Consider the following 9,592-nt stretch of genomic DNA (forward strand, 5'->3'; position numbering starts at 1 on the left):
ACAGTGTATTTATATAACGTTTATGTGTGTAAGTTTTATATAAAAAACAATCTGCGGGTAGTAAACTTAAAGTTTAGGTTTTCCACCGTCATCCGGTCCAGGACCAAATTCTCTCTCACCACTGTCCTCTTGATAGGTATGCAGAATGAAAGTACTTTGATTTGAGCTTCAGGTGGTAGGTAAAGTCTATGACGATGGGACTTACAGTTTTGGACGTCTTATAGAAAGGTAGTTTTTGACGATTTATGTGCAATAGTAGAACATAAAGGTAATCTTACATGAAACAGTATTAGAATCCGTTAATAAGACGAAATACATTTGGTACTGACTGTTAGATATCGCTGAATATCAACACATTAGGGAAGAAGATTTTCTTCAAAGAGAAGAGAGTAGCATACACTAACACAAGCAGTAACATTAATGGCGTCCATTGTAAGGTGTTTAAGAAGGAAGTCTGTTTAATTCGTGTTACAGTTAGGTTCATTCATTACATTATATGCCTCTGTTGTTGGGTTAACGGAAAGTTCATTAAGAATACATTATTTTTATAGTCTTGCTTACGAAATAATAGAAAGCTGGGGGGTAAAATCTTGCATTATATAATCCCATCAATCCCGAATGATTCATTATAAAAAGATTACTTCTTTGATCTTAATTCATATATATATCCTCTTCGGTATATATTATAACCTTTTTCTTTCTCTTTCTTTGTACTCTTGCTAGAGGAGTTGTTAAAGGAACTGAATGTACATCCTGACAGGAACAAACATTTTAATGATACTACTTTTTAATATGATCAGTCATTTCAGCAATAGTTTCATTTCGTTGAGTGCTGAATAATAGCCTCGGTGTCAGTTTATAGCATTAGACAAACATTTAGATAATCCTCTCTAGCTTTTAATAATATAAGTACCATGTGTATGTCAGATGAGTAAAATAAAAAGTACCCTTCTCTACTGTACATAGAGTCTTACTGTCTTTACTCCAGACCCCTAGTCTGTTTTCTTTTATCTATTTTTTCTTTGTATTTTCGCATCTTAAGTATATACTTTTTGAGGCCTTCTTCAATGTTTTACATTGCTGTTTGCTACGGCGACAGGAAACCACACAATTGTCAGAGACAGTTTCTTTATTTAAAGGATTAGTATACTATATAATGACATTCCTTCGTCTGTTTATGAACGTTTCAGGGTTTGAACTAGGTTGAAATGGTTTGAGTGACTCCTCCTCCTTTCATTTTTCTAAACCTGTATGGGAGAGGTTTTCCAAAGGAGGTCAGATTTTAACGAAGACGTTGCTAGAGTCCGAGTACCAACAGATAGCATGGAGCGTTCAATATATATATATATATATATATATATATATATATATATATATATATATATATATATATATATATATATATATATATATATATACACTGTATACACACACACACACACACACATATATATATATATATGTATATATATATATATATATATATATATATATATATATATATATATATATATATATATACATATATTTCAAATAAGCCATATATATTAACACATTAAAGTCTGGATTCTCTTAACAACCTCGGGATCAGAGCCCCAGTAGAAATCACTCAAAGACTATAGTATCTGTCCAGCTGGGCTTCAAACCCTGGTCCAGGATACTTGGTGAAGATGGGTTGATTTAAATTCTAAGTACAAAAAACCTGAATTCGACAGGTATATATACAGAAGAATTATCATTGACTTTTATCTTTCTTCGTGGCTGAGTGGTATGGTTAATGTCACACAAGTATCCTGGACCAGGGTTCGAAGCCCGGCCGGACAGATACTATAGTCTTTGAGTGATTTCGCCTGGGGCTCTGATCCCGAGATTGTTAAGAGAATCCAGACATTAATGTGTTAATATATATGGCTTATTTGAAATATGAAAAACACGTTTAAATGTGCAAAATTTATCATATATATATATATATATATATGTATGTATGTATATGTATATATATATATATATATATATATATATATATATATATATATATATATATATATAATGTATATGTAAATATATATATATATATATATATATATATATATATATGTGTGTGTGTGTGTGTGTGTGTGTGTGTGTACCTTTTAGCAAGTCATTACTAAGATTCTCGTCCTGATCCCAGGCATTTCCTATGTACAGTATATGGATACTACAACTAGAGAGTTACGACTTCTTTTGACTGGCCAGACAGTACTACATTGGATTCTTCTCTCTGGTTATGGTTTATTTTTATCTTTGCCTTCACATAAACCGAATAGTCTGGCCTATTCTTAACATATTCTCCACTGTCCTCATACACCTGACAACACTGAGATTACCAAACAATTTTTCTTCACCCAAGGGGTTAACTACTGCACTGTAATTGTCCAGTGGCCACTTTCCTCTTGGTAAGGGTAGAAGAGACTCTTTAGCTATGGTAAGCAGCTCTTCTAGGAGAAGGACACTCCAAAATCAAACCCATGTTCTATAGTCTGGGGTAGTGCCATAGCCTCTGTACCATGGCCTTCCACTGTCTTGGGTTAGAGTTCTCTTGCTTGAAGGTACACTCGGGCACACTATTCTATCTAATTTCTCTTCCTCTTGTTTTGTTAAAGTTTATATAGTTTATACAGGAGATATTTATTTTAAAGTTGTTACTCTTCTTAAAATATTTTGTTTTCCTTGTTTCTTTTCTCACTGGGCTATTTTCACTGTTGGGGCCCCCGGGCTTATAGCATCCTGCATTTCCAGCTAGGATTGTAGCTTAGCGAGTAATAATAATAATAATAATAGTAAATTCACTTCCGTCTCTTAGCTTAGATTGACATGGTGATTACATACCAAGCCTATTTTGGGTTCTTACAATTGTCGTTGTAGCCGGAGTGAATCTAAATCCTTTGTGTTTCCTTGTTATAATTGTTCCTTCCTCCCTTCAGTAATATAATGTTATTACTTATTGAAATTGTTATTTTAGATTTGGATTGCAAAGTATTTTTCTTGTACTTGTTTCGGCATTTGCAGCTACCTACTCTCTTTTCTTTGTTCTTGGCAGTGCACTTTGTTTGGCTATAACACTTGAACATTTTTTCCTAAATATGTATATATATATATATATATATATATATATATATATATATATATATATACATATATACATATACCTATATACATATATATATATATATATATATATATATATATATATATATATATATATACATATATACATATACATACATATATATATATATATATATATATATATATATATATATATATATATATATACTTATTACCTTAATTAATATAAGTTAAAACAGAATTTCCTGATGTCTATTATCCAGGTTTTGATCGGGTTTTCGTATTCTGGCCGGTTTTTCCTTCAATAAGTAAAAGGTTATCTTAGAGCAAGTAGCGTGCGTCGTTTTTTATATTAGTCTATTATTTATAGTATTTTTAATGTTAATATAATTTTTCCATATAATTAGTAATAGTTGGTGCCTTCCTCTATGAAATAAAATCCCTAACTGATATTTGATAATATAAAATTACATTCGAATTGTCAATATTTTATAACTAATGTTATTCTTAAAGAAAAAGCTTCTTATATACAGACAAGTTACAAACCTTGATTGAGCTAGTATTAAGAAATCTTCAAACACCTAATATTAGGAACCATAATAATATTTAGTAATATAACAATTCATAATTGCTAGATTTTGAATTATAACTACAAAGTTTTTCGTTAACGATTTTTTTTTGTTTTTTGTTTTCATGAAATGTTACTTCGCAATCTTGGTTTAGCTACGGATCACTCGCTATGAGTTTTAAGCTTAGTATAATGTATGTCCATAGATATGGTAAATATCCACGATTGATATCTAAAAACTAATGGTCATTGGCAGAATGGAAATTCATGGGTGAAATTTTACGCAGATATATTATTAATCTTTCATTCCTAGAGTGTGCAATCTTTTATCTTAGCGCTCCAATAGTTGGGAAAATTAAACGAGATAAAGGTGATGATTTTTTTTTTATAATATTCATTGCGATAATGTAGAATAATAGAACATATACAGATACATTTTACTTTCTCTTGCCTGTGTTACGTCGACCAATCAGATGGAAGATAGAAATTTTAATGATATCAGCTGTGGATAATTAACATCAGCTCGAAAAAAAGATGAACGACACAGTTCGCACTCCCCTCCAATAAAACGTTGGAAAAAGATTAGATTCTGCTCTGTATTTGTCCTACGCCGTATCCATTCCTTCATTATCAAGGAAGGGACCGGGTTTCAGGACAAAACTAACAAAATAGATAAATAGATAAACAAAAGACTCGTCTCGTAAGAAACCCCTCATTATGAGCTTACAATACAAACTTTGATTATTTACTAAGACGTTGGCCTCCAGGCCAGATAAGAATATTATTTGTAGAACGTAGGCCTACTGGGGAATGGAGGGAAGCAGCTACTTTTCCTAAGCCTAAAAGTTAAGCACAACTTTATTCTCAAGAGCCTAAACAATTCAAATCTTGACTCATCTTCTTTCATTAGGCATTTTTTTTTATATATAAATGAGACCCTTTTTATTTGAGTTTCGCTTTTAATTACATGAATAAAATAAGTGGTATTTTACTTTTGTTTGTTCGTCTATATGTTTGTTAGGAAGATGTTAAAATCAGATTTTAACCAAAATTCTATCAAAGGTAGATTTACAGGCTGGTGACAAATCATTAGATTTTATTAGAAATGGCAATGTATCTTCTTTTAAAGATTAAGCTTTCTTTCTTTCTTTTTTTTTTTTTTTTTTTTTTTTTTTTTTTTAGCCTCGGGGTTGGTTCGGATATTTGTTATTCCTGAACTATCTTGTTTGCTTAAAAAAGTAACTTAGTTTGTAAGCGTTCTTGACAGAGGGATTAATTATCTTGCTAACGAAGGAAAAATTAAAATAAGCGTCATATAGTGGTTGTGATGCTCTCCTCGCCATTATTATTTTTACTAGATGGAAAAGCAGGATGCTATAAGCCCAAGGGCTCCAACAGGAAAAAATAGCCCAGTGACGAAAGGAAATAAACAAAGCATATGAAAAGAAATTAAAAATTAAGTGAAAATATTCTAAGAACAGTAACAATATTAAAACAGATCTTTCAAATATAAACTATAAAATGAGACTTATGTCAGCCGGTTCAATATGAAAAAAAATGCTTCAAGTTCGAAGTTTAGAAGTTCTACCGATTCAAATACAGGATCCATGTTCGATTTCAGGAAGATAGCCTTCATGTAATTCAGGACGCATTGTAAACATCTCAAAATCTTAAACACTATATTCTTAATGACTATTTAGTTTTAGGTTTCTCATTTCCTTAAAAGAGCGTCTTCATTGACCCGTGAAATCGTGAAACAATCCTTCAACTTTACATTCACAAAAATCATGAAATAATTTTTTAACATAATAGTTAACACACACACACACACACACACACATGTAGACTTGCGAGAGAGTGCAAGCAAGAGGAATTAGAAAGACACGGTGTTGTGAATGAATTTGAATTGCTGTTAATGTGTCTCCTGGTACATGCATGAAGCAGATGGTGCTATGGAAGTTTACAGCACAAACAGAAGTCAAAGGATGGAGTTTATTGTTGAAATAATAATAATAATAATAATAATAATAATAATAAGATGAGGATGATGATGATGATGATGATGATACTTAGTGAAAATTATTATGGATAATAATAATAATAATAATAATAATAATAATGATGATAATGATGATGTTGATGATGATGATACTTGGTGAAAATTACTTTAGATAATAATAATAATAATAATAATAATAATAATAATAATAATAATAATAATGATGATGATGATGATGATACTTGGTGAAAATAATTATGGATTTGATAATGCTAACAATAAATACATGGAGGGGTTTAGTGGTAAATCTAAAATCTTTTAGTTATTGTTTCTTTGAAACACGGATTCTAATTTATTCATTGTTATTGTCTGTTAATGAGAAGTAAGGACGTTGACTCAAGCAATATTGAATAAGGGACCGTTAGATTTCCAAAATGAAAAAGCTCAACGAACAATTTAAATTATTACAATAAAAGAAAAAAAAGACGAACGTGAACGACTGTTTGAGTATCCGGCTAAAAACGACTTGAGGATGAACAGCGAAAGAAGTAACTTGTCTTAGGTATAGCCTACTATTCTCGTCTATCATTTTTATTTTGGAGAGTTTATGCGTAGAGTTTCCATTGCATACAACTTATTCTATGACACGTAAATTACCATCATTTGTAATTTCAGTAGATGAAAAGCTTATGATTTATTTTCTCCCACAATTCGGAATTCGAAGTCTTGGCCATAAGTACAGAATCGGATGAAGATTCAGGCCCGATGCAGTTAAATGACACGGATTCTAAAATGGTGCTGAATCACGAAGGGGAGAGGCAAGAGGGTCACCAAGAGGTTCCGTTGGTCTTTATATATTTTCTCTTCTTCCTCTTCTTCTTCTTCTTCTTACTCAAACATCTGTTCGTGACACAGCAGATCGGCGCGGAAATAAAGGTTTACTCACCACACGCCGTTTTCTTGAAGGACTAAAGCCTAAAGGCGCATCCCTGATCTCATCTTCATTTCTTCTATAGCTTCTTCTCTTATTACTGATATTAACAAATAAATCACATGTTATTTTGTGCATTCTCCTCTGACGTACCGCAAAAGGGCGACTTCCTTTTACACCCAACAATCGATTGTGGGTCATAATGACTAAGCAGGATAACACATCACTATTGTTTTGTGTGGCAAAGTCCATTCACAGATTTATTTGGCAAAATGATCTTGAAATTTTACGACCATTAATGTCTTCTACCTGTAAAGTGTAAGCGCGTGCATTCATTAAGTTACCAAAGTGTTTCAATTTGAGCTCAAAATAGTAATTGCCTTCAATTTAAAATAAAGTTTAAAATAGACTTGCTCTGGAAACAATTGGTGTATATATCGAATTAATGTTGTGAATGAAGAGCAACTCCATTAAGAAGTTTTATAAAAAACAGCGGGGTAATTATTCTGAATTTTAGTGTGTAAAAAACTGCATTTTAGAGTGTGCCTGTCTGCTGGCAGAATTTTGATACATTATCTTATTCAATTTAATTCTCTGTAGTCTATGAAATAAAACCCCCGATACAGCAGCTTCTTGGCTATACGCCACATTAATCAATTGATTCTTACCCGTCGTGATATATGAAGCTTATGTTAGATTCAGAAATGACTAGATAGTTTCTAGCATTTTTGGGAATTTAGATTTTGATATTCTTCTATTCTTTCAGCTCTTTGACTCTCGAAGCATTCAGCGTTTGAGGTATTACTCTATCTTCCAGTTCTCTCAGCTTTCTTGAAATACGGCTTTCTAGCAACAGAGCTTATCCTCTGATATTCTAAAGTTTTTCCACTAACTATGGTCCATCAGTGATCAATCTTTTAATTTGATACCTTCCAGTTATTTCAAGTCTTTAACAAAGTGGAGGCTTTCAGCGATTGACCTTTTGTCCAGCCATTAGACAATGCTTGATGATTATGGAATTCCCTCAGCTGTTATTCACAATATTTCAGCAGTTCGTGTAATTGTTGTCTTCCAGGACAACGGACCTTGAATCTAGAAACGAGGTGCATTCATCACCTGCACTCAATCTACCAGTAGCCATCGCTTAGCATCTTCCCAGTAAGATCTCAACAAAGATGAAGGCATTTTTAGTGTTCAAATTCTACAACTTGTGTTAGTTAAGAGAGTAGTACAAGAATAAGAACAGAAAGGACTAGGTAAACAATTTGGCAGTAAGAGGTTAACATATTATGTACTGGAAAAGAATGCTTCGTATGACTAAATCTTCTGGACCGTGAGTGTTTCAACCACTTGCTGATGCAGACAGATAAAGCCTCATCAATTCTTGAAATCAACATATTTCCGTTTCACCGTAAATCTGATGTTATTGGAAATATAATTTGGATTATAATATCAATTGGTGTTTACCTATGACACAATTTCAGTGCAGAGGTTTTATAACTATTGCTTGACAACCAATACTTGATAACTAGAGACAGATGAACTTTACCTCACTTTATCTATGGGGGCTTGAATACAGGAGGAATTAAGTTTTACTCTTAGTTATCATAAGTGCCATTTTAGTAAAGGTGCGGTCATTATGCCACTGTAAACCTTTCAATGTAAACAATGATATGCAAAGGATAGGTTATGGAGAAAGATGTAAATAATTCGGATTTTTTTTTTCTTTTGCTGATTTCAATGGAGGTTCAGAAAATTTGTAAGGAATCTTTTTTCTACATGTACTCTTTCGAGGTTTAACTACTATATCACTTGAAAAGTGGTGTCCCTTGATCATACAGAAAATGTAAACGTCCTTTCAAATGACGTAATTAAGGTCAAACATTCATCAACATTATAAAAAACACTATAGTGGTGATCAACCTCCGAGAAAACATGATCAAGAGGAAATGTTCAAGTGTGGCTTCGGTTATACTAATTGATATTTATGATTGTTTAACATCACGTGTGGAATTGTAAGATAATTTAATAGTGAGGAAAAGAAAAGAGGAAGAATAATTCAAAATCAAAACATAATCTGATATTAATAAAGAACTTAGATTTTTGTTTTGAGTGACAGTGGATTCAAGGGATTATAACTTTTTGCTATTAATAATGAGATCCTTTGAACACACGTTTCAAGTTGATAGTTTAGGAAAAAAAGTTGATGAAGGCATCTTTAAGGTAACTTCCGGGGTGATAATACAAAGATTATGAGTAGGAAGAAGAAGAAGAAGAAGAAGAAGAAGAAGAAGAAGAAGAAGAACAGGGATACGAAAATAGAAAAAAATTCCGAAAAAACGAAAATTAGTAAAATAGTCAATAGAAATCAAGGGTAAATTATAGAAATAGAAGAAACAGAAAGGGAAACTGGAAAAAAATAGCTAATAAAAAGAGAAAAAGGAAAAGTCAAGGCTAAACTTGGAAGAATAGATTGAGCAAGAAAAGTTCTTATCAGCTTGAATCTTTCATATTCTAACAAATACACCCTCCACGTCTCTCTCTCTCTCTCTCTCTCTCTCTCTCTCTCTCTCTCTCTCTCTCTCTCTCTCTCTCAACAATCCCCTTTTAATTTCGTTAAGCTTCCATTTCCATTTGACAAGTTTAGGGAATTGGGTTGGGTGAACAAGGGAAGCAAGTTCCTTCTTTGTGTGTGTGCGCTCGTATCACATTTTTTCAAAGGTCCTGTGGTTATCAAACATTGAAAATCTACTTAACTGACCCGTATGAGATAATGTAATCATATTGAATCTAAAAAGAGAGACAGACAGATTCTAACAACCAAAGATATTATTCGGTCTCAGCTGGTATTTCCAATGGAATAAGCACACTCGCTAAAGATCCTATGAGGCCAAAAAGCAAAACCCTTTTTACAGCTAAGTTAGATTAACTGTGGAAATGGTTTCATGATAACAAATAGTTAAATGATGACTCAAAGTAACCTTGA

The 9,592-nt window shown here is 32.3% G+C and overlaps 1 protein-coding gene across 2 annotated transcripts in view; it reads right to left on the bottom strand.

The window, feature by feature from the left end:
* LOC137656168 (uncharacterized) overlaps nt 1-9,592 on the bottom strand; it is a 51,703-nt gene that overhangs the window by 25,949 nt on the left and 16,162 nt on the right. The gene's annotated exons all lie outside the window — the stretch shown is intronic.

This window comes from Palaemon carinicauda, chromosome 17, assembly GCF_036898095.1.
Source record: "Palaemon carinicauda isolate YSFRI2023 chromosome 17, ASM3689809v2, whole genome shotgun sequence".
Classification (NCBI taxonomy): Eukaryota; Metazoa; Arthropoda; class Malacostraca; order Decapoda; family Palaemonidae; genus Palaemon; species Palaemon carinicauda.